Source organism: Phocoena sinus, chromosome 10 (genome assembly GCF_008692025.1).
Source record: "Phocoena sinus isolate mPhoSin1 chromosome 10, mPhoSin1.pri, whole genome shotgun sequence".
Classification (NCBI taxonomy): Eukaryota; Metazoa; Chordata; class Mammalia; order Artiodactyla; family Phocoenidae; genus Phocoena; species Phocoena sinus.
This window is the reverse complement of record NC_045772.1, coordinates 65,365,460-65,379,482: the sequence shown is the minus strand read 5'-3', so window position 1 is coordinate 65,379,482 and position 14,023 is coordinate 65,365,460. Positions and strand designations below refer to the sequence as shown.

The following is a 14,023-nucleotide window of genomic DNA, read 5'->3' as shown; positions in this document are numbered from 1 at the left end:
AGAAAACCTGGCCCCTTCCATTGTTTCCTTCCAGCAGGAAGGCTTTCAAGCAATGGAATTCACCCCCTGCCCCCACCCCCAGTAGGGTCTCTGATGAGCTGGTCTTCAGATCCCGCCAGTTCAGTGAAGGTTAGATGGTAGCCGTGACCCTGATGATACTTATAAAGTCCCCTTCAATACACCCACCCCCAGGATCTGCCACCCCTGTCTCCCTGGGTCCCTGCGAATCACCTGGCAACTGATCAGGCCCTAAGAGAGCCCCCCTTCTGGGCAGAAGGTACTGTGGGTTGTGAAAGTTTAGGTGTCCTTTTGCTCACAGGTCTCTCGGGGCCTCCTTTGACTTGCCCACATCGCGTCCCACAGATCCCTGATGTGTTGCACGCACTTCAGGGCCCTTGCCTCCTACCTTGCAGGGCTTCCCCAGACCACAGACTCTCATACAGCCTCCAGTCTCCAGCCCCTAAGCCTCTAGGGCGGGACTTTCAGGAACAACGTCACCCCCCCCCCCAACTCAAACTCAGCTTGAGGTCTGACCTCAGGTTGGGTGGGGAGAGAGCCTGGACACTCCAAGCCCAACCCTACTGTGGGACCCACAACTCAGTAAACATTAGTGCTTCTTACATCACCCCCACCAACACCATTTGGTCAGTAGATCACTGTCCCTACCTGAACTTCCCCTCCCCAAACAAAAATATCTGTTTTGCTGACTTCAAAGAAATGCAGAGACATTCCTGACACTGACACTCAACAGAGAAAAATTCTCCTTTGTTGAAAGTGAAATGATAGAAAAAGTTGATATAGCAATATTAATATCAGCAATAATAATATTAATAATTATTATCAAAGAGACTTTAAAGCAAGAAAAAAAAATACAAGCATTGTAGGGATAAAGAGAATCATTGCTCAAAGATATTATACCAGGAAGATATAGTAATAACTGAACCTTCATGCATTTAGCATGCAATATAGTCTTGAAATACTTGAAACAAAAATTGACAGAATTACAAGGAGAAATGAACACATCCACAATTAGAGTGGGAGATTTTCCATTTAGCTTTTGCAGAAACTCAAAGCTTAAGAAGTAAAAAAGTTGAATAAGAACATAAGTAGTGAATTGTTACAATAGAACTTATTATTGTCTGGATCCGAAGGCCATGTGTAAAACCTTGCACCCCGAAACTGGAGAATACACATTCTTTTCAAGAACACTTGACAGAATATTCACAAAAGGAGACCATAAACCGAGTCTCAAAAAAAGACGAGGGGCTTCCCTGGTGGCGCAGTGGTTGGGAGTCCGCCTGCCGATGCGGGGGACACGGGTTCGTGCCCCGGTCCGGGAGGATCCCACATGCCGCGGAGCGGCTGGGCCGTACACAGACCCTGCGCGTCCGGAGGCTGTGCTCCGCGGCGGGAGGGGCCACAGCAGTGAGAGGCCCGCGTACGGCAAAAAAAAAAAAAAAAAAGACGAAAAACATTTTTTTTACATATTCTGTGACCACAATGAAGTAAAACAAAAATTCGATTTCAAAAATACAAACAAAATTTTTATTTGGCAAACTTCAAATGCTCTCAGAAATAATTTATAGGCCAAAGAAAAATAATTACAGCTATGAAAATTATAACTAGATAATAAAAACAATACGCCTCAAAATTTGTGGATGCAGTGAAAACTATTGGAAAATGTATAGTTTAAAAGATATTGATAATAAAAAAGACTGAATGTTAATCAGTTACGTATTCAATTTAACAAATCAAGAGAATATTCAAAGAAAGTAGAAACATAAAAATAAAAGCAAAATTAAGAAACCCAGAGACAGACAATAATGGACAAACTCAAAAGTTGGTTTCTGAGATTACTGAACTTGACAGACTTAAAGAAAATAAAATAGCAAGATTCATTTAGGAAGAAAAAAAAAAAAAAAGAGGTGGCAGAAACGGCCTAATGGCAACTAGAGGCAGTGTAGATACGACAAAAGCCTGAAAGAATAGCACATCCTTAGGGGAGACAGCTCTCCCGCCTCTCTCCTGCTGGGCTATGCAGTGCCCATGTCTTATTTATCTTTGTATCTTCAAAGCCTGGCAGCCTGGTACAAAATAGATATTCAGTGAGTTTGTTACATAAAATCAAATCCTCTTCTTGAGCAGGCAGTCCGTGGCCCCAATATTGGAGCAAACAGAGTCCATGGACAGAGTTCTCAACAGCTATCCGAGGTCACTATTTGTTCTTGCTGTTAAATAAAGCACCAAAGTTTAGAAACCCCATACTTAAAAAATAATAATAATCAGAGTAAATTAAAGTTACCTTATAATAATATTCTCCTTCCTTACTTGGATGAGACTGGTCTGAATAAGAGTGAAAAGGGTAGAGTTATACCTGGGGCGGGGATGCGGGGGGTTCGTATTCATCACCCAGGGCACCTGGAGGAGATTTTGTCCCACACGTGACCACCGACCAACAAGGCTGTCGAGGGGGGAAGCAGGTTGGAAACCCCTGGTTCATCATGACGTCTGTGTCAAAGCTTCTATGTGGTGAAGAAACCTGGACCTGCCCGGTTTTCACATCAGTCTATGAAATCAAAGGAGGTGGTCTCGGCTTTCACAAACACCCATGAGGGTCAGGAGTAAGATCAAGAATACCGCAAGGTTGGAATGTTTCTGGCTGAAAATGGAACACTGCAAGGCTGACAGATGCAGGACACCGAAGTCTAGGATTTCAGAGGTAGTAGAGAGGCCTCCTGACCCCTTCCAAAGACACCCTGTCCAGGCACTGAGGCCTGAACTGTTCCCTTGTGGTTCTAACCGCATCCTGGCTTTGTCCTCTAAGGAGAGGTCACCCTAAGTGTTATCAGCCATTGCTAACCCTGAATTCGAGAATCAGGTGCTTTCCCAACGTGAGGATTTGATGGGGTGGGTTGGGTGGAGTGAGCTGAAGGCATGAGGACATGAGGGCACTGGCTGCCTGAGGGAGAAACAGGGAGTTAAAACCGCAGAGTGCAGAGTTCTGCCTGGGCCAGCCCTGAGCACATAGCGAGCTAAAGGGAGAGTTCACGAGAGGGGGCGCGGGGTGGAGGGGAGGAGGAATGTGTTCCGGATGCCCCAGCACAGCTGGAAGCCTTGTGGCCTCTCTGGGTCATGGGCCAGGAGAACAAGCAGACCGGCAATCGGGGGGGGCAGAGGGAGAAACACAGAGCATCTGGCTCTGCAAATAACAGCTTCCAGGGAAAAGGCTTCACGTGAGCGCGCTGTGGAACCGATGCGAGGATGCAGGGATGCTCGCTGCTATCGCTCCATCATCGGTCCACCCGCCATGACAGCAGCACTCGGGAGTCTTTGAAGGTGAAGCTGTGCCACCCCAAAACAATAATAACAAACATTTGTAAGACACTTTATCAAAAATATGTTATCTCCTATGAGCCTCACAACAGACTCTGGGAGTATGTATTTAAGACTGTTTTTATTTTGCAAAAGAGGAAACTGAGGCTCAGCAAAGATAAGAAACTAGGGACAGACCTGGGACTTCTCACGCCAGACCCAGGAGGTTTAATGCCTTTGCTTCTCAAAGTGCAGTGTTTGGACCAGCAGCATAGGCCTACCCCGGGAGCTTATTAGAAATAAGAAATTTCAAACCCAGACTTAGCGAATCAGAATCAGCATTTTAACAAGATCCTTACGCGATTCACATTTTAACACTCACGTTAAAATTTAAGGCCTACTATGTCCACCATATCAGACCATTCTCGCAAACGCCTGATGACCCACATGAGTTAGATGTTCTTGGGGAGTCTCAGTATTTTAGAGCTGGAAGGGACTTCTCAAAAGCACCTACACCTACTCCATCATGGTACAGATGGTGACACTGACAAATTTTCAAAACAAGTCCCTAGCAAAAATAAGGTGAAAATGCAAATCTCTCTTTTGACTCAAAAGGCTTCCGTTCTACCTGTCCTCTTCCTATTTCTTTAAGAACTTCCCTATTTGGTGCTTTGATTTGGGGTTCTGTTATAAAAACAGGCTTTCTTTGCCAATTATGTACAATTTAAGCTAACAGTAAATGTCATTTCATTTTCTGACACACATTAATAGAGAATGAAAACAATAACAAGAACAGAAGCAATCATGGCCTTTTCTTTGTTTAGCGTGTCCTACTTTTTCAGTGTTTTATACCCATGGTTCAGTCACATGCTAGGCAGCTGTAGAAATCCAGCCCTCTACGAAAGATTGCTTCTGGACCAATCTGGGACAATCATCGAGTTGGTTGCAAATATAAATTAGATGTAATAACGTGGAGAGATATCTATGTATCTATAAGGATACAGGCCACGCTAAAACTGTGTCTGTCCAGCACAAGTGCAGGGCTTTGGCAATTTTCTGGTTAATTTGCTAAGTCAAGAAGGCCAAACCAGATCATTCAGGCCAGTAGTAGCTTTTTGAACCTAAATATTCTGGTTTGGCTGTCTTCATTTATAAAGTTAACCTGATACTCGCCAAATCACTGCCTCATTCACGCTCTATCAAGGGGAAAGAAATTCTTATGTGAGTGTGAACACACATGTTTTAATATGTGCGTTTACATGGAACTCAACTTGGGTCATTTGTTCTTTGAGATGAGATATCAACTCAAACATTCATCCCACAGATGGTGGGAAATCCAGGGTCCCTCCCAATATCTCTAGGAATGTTTGGGATGGGAAGGGGGCTGGCCCAATGTCCCCCCACCCCACCCTGGCCACCCCAGTCACTTCTGGCTCTAAGTTCATGCTTCTGTGGGATTTTCTCTTTTCTATCTTGCCTCCTGTGGACATTTCCACTCTCCACCTGCATGGATTCAAGCATCTAATTCAGTCAGTTTTCCTTGATTTCTCCCAAACATCACTCGCCAAAGTCAGTGGATGCAGCCAACTTTCCCTGTGGATGTGGAAGGAACAGAGGGGCTGTTCTCTGACACACAACAGAATATCTCCTAGTGTTGACCACTAGAACTTTGTCCTTAAAAGTCTTCCAGCTGTTCCTTTCCCCCACATTCCCGTCATGGGGAACTGTCTTCTACTTGGGCTCAAGCCTCCTACCATGTCGTGGCTCCTTCCTCATCCAAGTGCCTTCTAAGCTAAACAGCCCTCACCCACAAATTCCTATGTTGATTATCTCTTTGTCTCAGTGCCTTCCAGGACTCAAATGGACCATCATGATATTTGTTCAACAAAGGGCCCAAGGATGAATTCTCCCACGGGTGTCAGTGACAGTGGGCCCTTTCCCGACACACCAACGCCTCCTGTTACAGGATAGATAGACGGATGGCATCCAGGTGCTAGTCTGTGTGTGTGAATGTCTGTGCAAGCATGGCTGAGAGAATGTGTATGCGCGAGCGTGTGTACGTGTGACTATGTGTGTGTTTGCACACGTGGGAAGCAGCCCTAGGAATCAGACCATATGTGACTAGGAAAATGTGTCAAGTGTGTCTCTAGACTCATTCATTAGGTGTTGGACCCGATGCTGGGAAATCCTACGTGTCAGTCCCGTGAGGACACAAGGAGAGGATTCCCCACACCCAAGCTACATCTCCTTGAAAATTATTAATTAATTGGGAAGCAACACAGAGACCCAAAGGAAAATAGATAGAGCCATGGGGAATTGGAAAGACAGAAAAAGAATTAGCTGAAACAAGGTCATCTTGGTTCTCAGAGACCTGGACTACATGTAGTAACTCGCCACAAATGCCAATGGGAGGGACAAAAATGGGAAGGAGTTTCTGCTCCTTAGGCATGGAAGACCCTGGGAAGGGTGCACAAGATAGGCAGTGCAGCCTTTCCTTCCCATGTATCTCGGATGCCACAGGAGCCTGGCCTTCCCGGAGGGAAGAGGAGGGCAAGGATGCCCTCTTGGAGCCCAACCTGATCTGAAAGGCTATGAGATCTGGGGTTTCCAAGCAAAGGGATGTGAGCTTGCCTGCAGCCCCAGAGTTGGAAGGATCGGAGACCCTTGGGATGGGAGGGGGTCAGGGTGGCACAAGCATTTCGCCAGCCCCTTCTCCACTCTGCTTGTGTTCCCCAGGCCTTGGAAGCCTCTGGGGGACTGAGGTCACTACACAATATGTTTAATGTCACTGGGAGAGGCTGGTGAGACCAGGACACCCCTGAACACGCGCTGATGCCCTGTTCCATCCCGCGTCTAGGCAGATCCCCTGGGCCTGGGTGTAAAGCGGCCGCTGGAAGTTTGTGCTCTGTTCCTTCTTGCAGGGAGCATTGTCCCGGGGAGACCTCCCCTCCCCTCCCCTCCTCCAGCCCCACAGACTGACCTGGCTCTGACAGCTGAGACCTGGGAGGGCTAGTGTGGACAGGACAGTGCAGAAAGCCTTCCTGAGGACATGACACTCAGGCCAACCTAAAGGATGAGAATGGGGCCAGCTCCTGGGGGAGCGGCGACCAGGTGGCGGGGGAGTGGAAGTTCTCGGCCCTGAGGCAGGAAAAGAACTTTGACCATTAGGAACTGGAAGAGCCGAGTGCCCGACCAGTAAGGAGGGCAGAAGATGAAGCTAGGGATATGGTAAAAGTCCAGAATCACTCAGGGCCTGCCTGAGAGGCCGCAGTAACGTTCTGAACGCACGTACACACACACAAACCCGGGCAGGCTGAAAGGAAAGGCTGTGGGGAAAGTCTGCTATGGTCTGAACGATGATTCTTACGCTTCACGGAGATTGAAATGGAGGAACCTCAAGCTGGGAGCAGGGAGACCAGTCATGAGGCCACCACAGATTCCAGGTAAGGAGAGGAGGGTAATTTAGAAAAAGCTGGGGAGGTTGTGACAATTGAGAGAACTGGTGGGATTAGATGTACGCTTTAGAGGCAGAGTTTGCTGGACCTGATGATGTAATGGATGTGGAATGTGAGGAGGAATCAAGGACCACAGTCTTTAGCAACTAGGGAGGTGGAGGTGATATAGGCAAGCCTGGTGGGGCAGGTAGCAGTGAGGATCAAGAGTTCTTTTCGGGACAGGTGAATTTCAAAACGTCCGGAGACCTCAAGTAGAAAGGCCACGTGGCACCTGCCTCTGAAAATCGGACCTCCAAGAGGAGGAAGGGGCCAGTTAGAAATGTGGACTTGCCGCCATATGTGTGGTGTCTACAGCCATGGAGGCATGGAGAGAAGAGCCCAAGACCAGGTCCAAGGGCACTGGCACTAGAATCTCTTTGAAGCCACCAGCGAGGCAGGAAGAAAACCAGGAGGGCACCATGTGGGGAAGCCTGGAGAAGGGAGGGCTTCAGGGTGAGTTAAAGCTGCTGAGAGACGGACAACTGAGGCAAGAGTTTGGTGACTTTAATATGAATGGTGGTGGGGCAGAAGCCAGGCTGGGGTGGAGTGAAGTGGGGATGGCCGGGGAGGAAGTAGAAGCAGCGAGTGTCAGGCACCCCCTCCCCCCGCCCCTGGTGTGGGTGTGGTAGAGGGATTTTTAGAAGACCCATCCCTGTACGGATGGAAACATTCCAGGAGGAAGCCGGAGAGAGAAGGTGTGAAGGGGAAGGGGGTTAGTCCTCCCTCAGATGCCCCTTCCTCTTCCAATGGAGATGAGGAATCCCCTGCCCTTGGACCCCTCGTGGGGCTGGATGCAGAGGAAATGCCAGGGCCTGGGTGAAGGAAGCCAGGAGGGGAGGGCCTGCCTTGCTCTGGAAATAGAAAACCGATGCTGGTAACTGAGTAACTCCTGGAGATGGGGCAAAGGCCCTGGCAGAGTCTGAAGGAGCAAAAATAATCTGTGCTGCTTGGGCGGTGAGGCAGATCGGATGTGGGGGGCGGAGAGGCCTGGTCTGCGGTCCCTCATCCCCTGGCACCCCTCCCCGGCCTGCAGGGGCGAGCGCCGCTCTTCTGTCTTGCTCTGGCCCGGCCAGGAGCGATGGTTCCCGGCAGACAGAGCAACCTCAGGTGAAGCCCATGCACCAGTGCCGAGGCCAGCGAGCTCAGTCCCCTCTTGCCCCACGCACAGCACCGCCTGCTCTGGACCCCAGATGAGGACACCACCCAGACAGACAGACAAGCAGGGCAGAGCCCCGCCGAGCCTCAGCCAGGCAGATGTGGCCTGAGCAGCCCCAACTGCCTGTGGTCAGGGAGGGGTGGAGTCCCACCCCACTTCGGGAGGCGCCTTGAGCCTCCCTCAACCTCCCTCAGATCTCCCCCCACCCCTACCACACAGCGCATTATAGGCTCCTCAGAGGGGATGCCGATCTAACAGCAACCTATGAATTGATTGAGTGGTGGGCTGGTTTGGGGTCCTTCTCCCTTTTTGTTTCAGCACCGCTGTCCTCCCTCACCTTGGGGCAAAGGCGCCCCAGTCTCTCTCTGCTTCACCTCCTGCTTCCCAGGCTCACCTCTAAGATCACAGGAAGCAAGAGACACATCTTCTCATCCAGCAGATGGTGCCGGAAGATGCGGGTGAGGCCATGGGGTTGAGGCTCTGCCCTGGGTCCAGCCCCACGCCTGCCCCTCCTCCCCACGGCATGCCATCGCCGAGGAAAGCAGGGCTTTGAGCGAAGGAAGGTGCCAGGCTCCAGAGTGGTGGTGGTGGTTGGGGGGGGGGAGGGTTGGGCCCCTCTCTCCCAAGGAGGAAAGGAAGGTGAGAATCACTGACCTGAGAAGTTTCCATGAACTCTGGCCATGTGGGAGAAGTGGGGGGAGAGGCCCAAAGCAGCTGGGCAAGGCGCAGGGGAGGGAAGTAACTCCCCTAGTGGTTTCCTTACCGTAAACTTCTAACTGGATCCTGCACTATAAACAGACACACTGGACCTGCCCGAGGAATTAGCACGGCTGGGGACCACGTACCACCAGGACATTAGAGAAGTAGAGGTGTTGGCAGCAAGGGACCCAGTACCTGGACCCCCGGGGGACCAGCCCTGGGCGAGGGGAGACAGTTTGCCCAGGAAGATACCCAGAGGCCGTGCCCATTCTCACTCCTCCTGCCTCCTGGCACAGAAGTGCCCTCTGTTTATAGGCAAACTATGAGTGTGGGTAAGAGAGAGAAGGGGCCGTGCTTGGTCCTTGGATGCACCAGGCTCTGAATCCACAGCTGCTGACTCAGCCACTTCCCGCTCCCCTCCCAACACCTCCCCCGCAAGCTGATGGGAACAAAGAGGCTGCAGGTTTCCAGTTGTAAAAGTCGGGAGGAGCGATCAAGAACGAAGATCAAGGCTTCAGATTTTCCATGACACTTGTGCAGGGGCGGGGGCACCGAGCCTGCCTGGCGCAGCGCCCATCACCCGTGCCCTCTGGGAAGCAGGAAGCTGCCATCCAGGCCTGGGGCAGTGCCAGCCTCAACATCAGCATGGCGCCCTCTCCTGGGGCTGCCTTGGCAGGAGGCGAGCTCACTGACCTTGCAGTGTCCGTGCCGTCTCCTGAACTCTGGGGTCCCCCGAGCCCAGTCCCTCCCAGCTCTCTGAGATCAGACAGTCTTGGAGGCCAGGAGCTCACCCAGCAGCCCCCCCAAACCTGCAGCACTGGGCAGAGAGGGAAAGGGGAGGGAACAAAGGACAGAGGACAGGAGGTGTGGGCTTCAGGCGGGGGAGGGCGTTGAGGGGAATCCATCTGCAGGAAGTCAAAGGGCAGCTGGGCCTGGCCTCCCCCCACAGTGAGGCCAGTCTCGGTGTCCTCCACCCCCCGTCGTACCCGACTATCTCAGCTTCTGGGGGATCTGCGACGCGGAGGAGTCCACCCGGTTAAAACACATGATGGTACATCTATTGAAAGGAGTACCCTTCAACTTTTTTAAAAAGTCAGGTACATCCATGCATCCTGACAGGAAGGATGACCAAAGTATAGTAAGTGGAAAAACGATCAGAAGATTCTGATACAATTTTCTTAAAAATACTTAAACCTCAAACCAGTGCATTTGGATATGCGTATCTAAATAACTACATATTTTAATGTGCTTAGAAAGAAGGATAAATGTGCTAACGTATGCCTGGGGTCATTTGGATTAGAATTCGAGGAAAAGGAGAGACTTTTGTATTAGAATTTTTTATACTAAGCATGTATAATTTTGAAATGCAAAGGAAAATGATGAGGGTGGGGGAGATGATTCAGAGCAGTCCAAGTGTGTAGACAGAGCTGGGCACACACACAGACATGCCAGGTGCAGGCACGCACACACCCCCCCACACACACACGCACATACACACGTGCTCACACCGAGCACATCTGGCCCGCCAAGGAGGGCACACCTGGTAAATCTGGCAGAAACATGGGCGCACACCTGGCTCAGGCACAACCCCACAGTGCAGGGTTCCCCTGGCATGTGCCTGGCAGGGCCCGAATCTCCCTCTGGGCATCGATCCCATCCCAGATCAGGCCCCAGCTACCCTTGCTTCCCCAACCTCCAAATGCTCTCCCCTGGGCCTCCGTCATTTCCTGCCAGGTACTCACACAGCAGGACCCTGGGCAGTCATGAGAGTCAACAAATGCGGGAGGGGAGCCTGTGGCCTGGCCGTGACTGTGGCCTCCCCCTTCTCTGGGGCACTGGGGCACTGGGGCACCCATCTCCAAAACCGGGGTTGTTCCAGGGTTTCTTTTGGATTCTGGTTTGACTAAGAAACCACCTGGGCATCAGCCAGTCCAAATATGACCCTGATTCTGCCGCTTACTTGTTGGGTGACCTTGGGCTAGTTGTTAAAACCTTCTGAGCCTCAGTTTCCTCATCTGTAAAATGGGAATAATAAGGTTATTGTGAAACTCAAAGAAGATAATATATCTAAGAGACTAAACGCTTTGGAAGACAAACAAGGAAATGGCGATCACAGATGTCAGGATCCTGGTTCCCTCAGGGCAGAGGGATAGGGCTGTGATCAGGGAAGGACACAGGGACCTCTGAGGTGCTGGCAGTATTTTAATTTTTGACCTGGGCTACGGAAACATGGATGTTTAATTTATAATTATTTATTAAACTGTATATATATTTAACCTATGTATGTTATGTTTCATAATAAGAAAAAATGCTTTGGAAACTTTCATGTTTAGCATAAATGTAAAATAATATTAAAGAGCATAAATTCCCATTCTCATACCCTCTAGGCAGCCTCCGGGACTCTGAATTTCGCCACGGTCAGGGTTAGCTGGGTGGCAAGGGTCAGCTAATAAGCAGGGATTTCAGTTATAAATCTAGACCAGTGCTGTCTTCCTTGCTAGGGGAGGCCTCGAGGGCAGAGGTGCCTAAGGGGTGTGGATCCTGTGGGGGAGGCCTTGAAGAAAGTGGTCAATTCTGCCCTCCCTCATGGCTCCTCCCTGCCGCAGAGCGCTGAGAACCACAGGCACGTCTGCCCACCCAGACTTCCTGGCTGGCATAATCCCTGCCCTTGCAAAGCTCCCTGAACCCCAGGCAACCTCCTTTCTGCACTGGTCACCACCCCATATTCCTCAACAGCACGGCCCCTTCCTTGATCCTCAGGCCCAGCACTTTCCTGCTCCACTGGCGTCCTACCTTGTGCCCAGAAGGTCTGCCCCCAACTTCCCAGCTTTTCCCGGCCCCACTGCTGGCTCCCCTAGATGGGGAGAACTCTCTACCACCCAAAGCATCCTGGGCTCCAGAGCCCAGTCCACACAATGGCATCCCCCCCATACTGGCTCTGACTCCGGTGGAGGGAGCCCTCAGGAGACTTGGCATGGAAGGCAGGCATCCCCCCACCAACCCGCCCTCCCAGGCCAGAGACCCCATGCTGGGCCCCAGCACCCAACGGCCTTCACGGCTGAGCCCACCCTGCCATCAGAGGCCACAGGAATTTCCATGGCAGGGAAATTCACTCTCTACCCCCGCATCTGATTTGCTCCCTGTCTCTTTCTGACTCGGCTTCTGTTCGACTCTGTGATTTAGTCTGTCTCCCATCCCTGCTTTTCTATGGGCCTCTGTCTCCACAATCCTCCCCAGCCAGCAAAGGGGCAGCAGGAACCTTCCATCTGCGTGTGGGGCAGCCCGTGGGCTTCTGGTCCTGGCCATCAGCCCGAGCTGTTGCCTGCTCCTCTCCCACCTGGGAAGTAACAGAGGTGAAGACTTCAGAAAAGAGCCTGAGGGCCTCAGTGGCAGAGCCGAGCTGAAAGGGAAGAGGAAGCTGACGAAACTGGGGTGCAGGAAGATGGAACTTCTGTTGTTACAGGGGAACGAAGAGCAACAGGGGCGGGGGGCGGGGGACAGGCTGCCTGAGGTCTTGCGCAATAAGAGCTAAGAAGGGAGTTGAGCTCTGGAGCAACACAGTCTTGAGTGACGTAATCTGGGATAGGTTCTGATATTAAGTTTTTTTCACGGTCTAACCTCAAGCCTGCCTGCTGCAGAACTAGCTCTTTCTCATCTGTTTTTTCTTGCATCCGCGGAATCCGTGCCGGGCGTACAGTGAAGGCAAGTACGAGAGGTGCTTGTGAGGGGAAGGGAGTCCTTCTCCTCGGCCTGTGAAGCCACCAGGGTGTCCCCTCCCCATCTCCAACCACCTGATAGCTCCCCAGTCCTGGGCACAACCCAGAGACCAAGCTGGAGGAAGCGGCCACTCCAAGCCATTTAGACAATCTTCCTTTCACGAGCTTTTCCCACCTCTCCACCCCTTCCCCACCAGCTGCTTAAAATATTTTTCAAACAGAAAAATCCAACCACAGCTGGAAACCAACCCTAAAGTTAGTCCAGAACGTGGGAGCTGCCAGGGAAAATTGCCGCAGCTCAGGCGGGGCAGTGAGAGGGAAGGCCTCAGCCACGGAGGCAGTCCCGCTCTGCAGGGGCCGGGGTGGGACAGCAGAAGGAGAGAGGGCCCTCGGGTCCCATCACCATTCCACACATGGTCAGTGAGGACCCACAGTGGCCAGGCCCTCTGCTGGGATCCTGGGGGGACACAAATTAGCTTAAGTAATGAGACCTCTCCCCAAGGAGTTACAGGCTTCATGAGGAGGTAAGGAGCAGATGCAAACACTTCACTGACAACAAGAGCATACACTTAGAGAATGTTTCCTACGTTCGAGGTCCTGGCCTCACCACTTCACATGTGTGGCTCAATTAAAGTCCTATCAGCCCTGTACGGAAGGTACTTTTGTTCTCTCCATCTAGAACAAAGGAGGAAACTGAGGCACACAGAAATTAAGAAACTCTCATATTAAAAAAAAAGGGAGGACTTCCCTGGTGGTCCAGTGGTTAAGACTCCGTGCTCCCAATGCAGGGGGTCTAGGTTCGATCCCTGGTCAGGGAACTAGATCCCTCAGGTCGCAACTAAAGGTCCTGCATGCCACAACTAAAGTTCCCACGTGCCACAACTAAAGTTCCCACATGCCACAACTAAAGATTCGGTATACTGCAGTGAAGATCCCGTGTGCTGCAACTAAGACCCGGCCCAGCCAAATAAATAAATATTTAAAAAAAGAAAAAGAAACTCTTACCCCACCATACAACCGGTAAAGGCTAGAATCAGAATCTAGGCCCAGGGAGTCCAGAATCCATGCACTCAGCTCTGTAATCTGCTGCCTCTGTACCATAGTGCAAGAAGCAAAGCAAAAACCCCATGAGAGCGTATAAACAAGTTAACATGAAAATTCAGAGATGGCCCCTGGCAGAGGGTCAGAATCAAGGAGGGTTTCATGGAGGAGGTAACGCAAGCACTACTTCTGGAAGGATAGTGAGGATTTTGAGCGTATGCTCAGTGGCAGGGACAGAAGGTATAGAGCCGAGAAAGCTGAGGCAGGAGCAGAGACAAAAACAAGGCCCAAGAGGCCCAGCTCCCAACATATGGCCCCCACCACTCAAGAGACTGCCTTCACCCCTGCCCAGTGCCCAGAGGGAAGAACGCACAGCTGAGCCCAGGCCTGGCCATTGTGGACCATGATCCAGATTCACCCTCCATCTCTGCAGCATCCTGGGTTGCTTTCTCACCTCCCTCTGACACCTCCCATGCAACCCTCTCACTCTTCCTGTTTGTACTGGTCCCCCGGCACACCCGTTCACAGGAGTGGGTGAGAGGCAAAAGCCACAACACTCTAAAAACTCTTTATAATACAAATGTTTGGCGGCACCTAATTTAGAT

At 51.1% G+C, this 14,023-nt stretch overlaps 2 long non-coding RNA genes across 3 annotated transcripts in view; one reads left to right on the top strand and one right to left on the bottom strand.

Annotated features, from left to right (window-relative positions):
* Positions 1–8,425, bottom strand: part of LOC116760242 — a 31,999-nt gene extending 23,574 nt beyond the window's left edge. Inside the window, exon 1 of the long non-coding RNA XR_004351689.1 lies at positions 8,357–8,425. This is a non-coding gene — a long non-coding RNA (uncharacterized LOC116760242). The remainder of the gene's footprint in view (positions 1–8,356) is intronic.
* LOC116760241 lies at positions 6,525–10,937 on the top strand. Of its 2 annotated transcripts, none has more exons than XR_004351687.1 (3): positions 6,525–6,755; positions 8,281–8,420; positions 8,761–10,937. It is a non-coding gene; the product is annotated as an uncharacterized LOC116760241 (long non-coding RNA). The 2 variants fall into 2 exon arrangements; XR_004351688.1 differs by having other exon boundaries at positions 6,990–8,420.
* Positions 10,938–14,023: the final 3,086 nt, after the last annotated feature.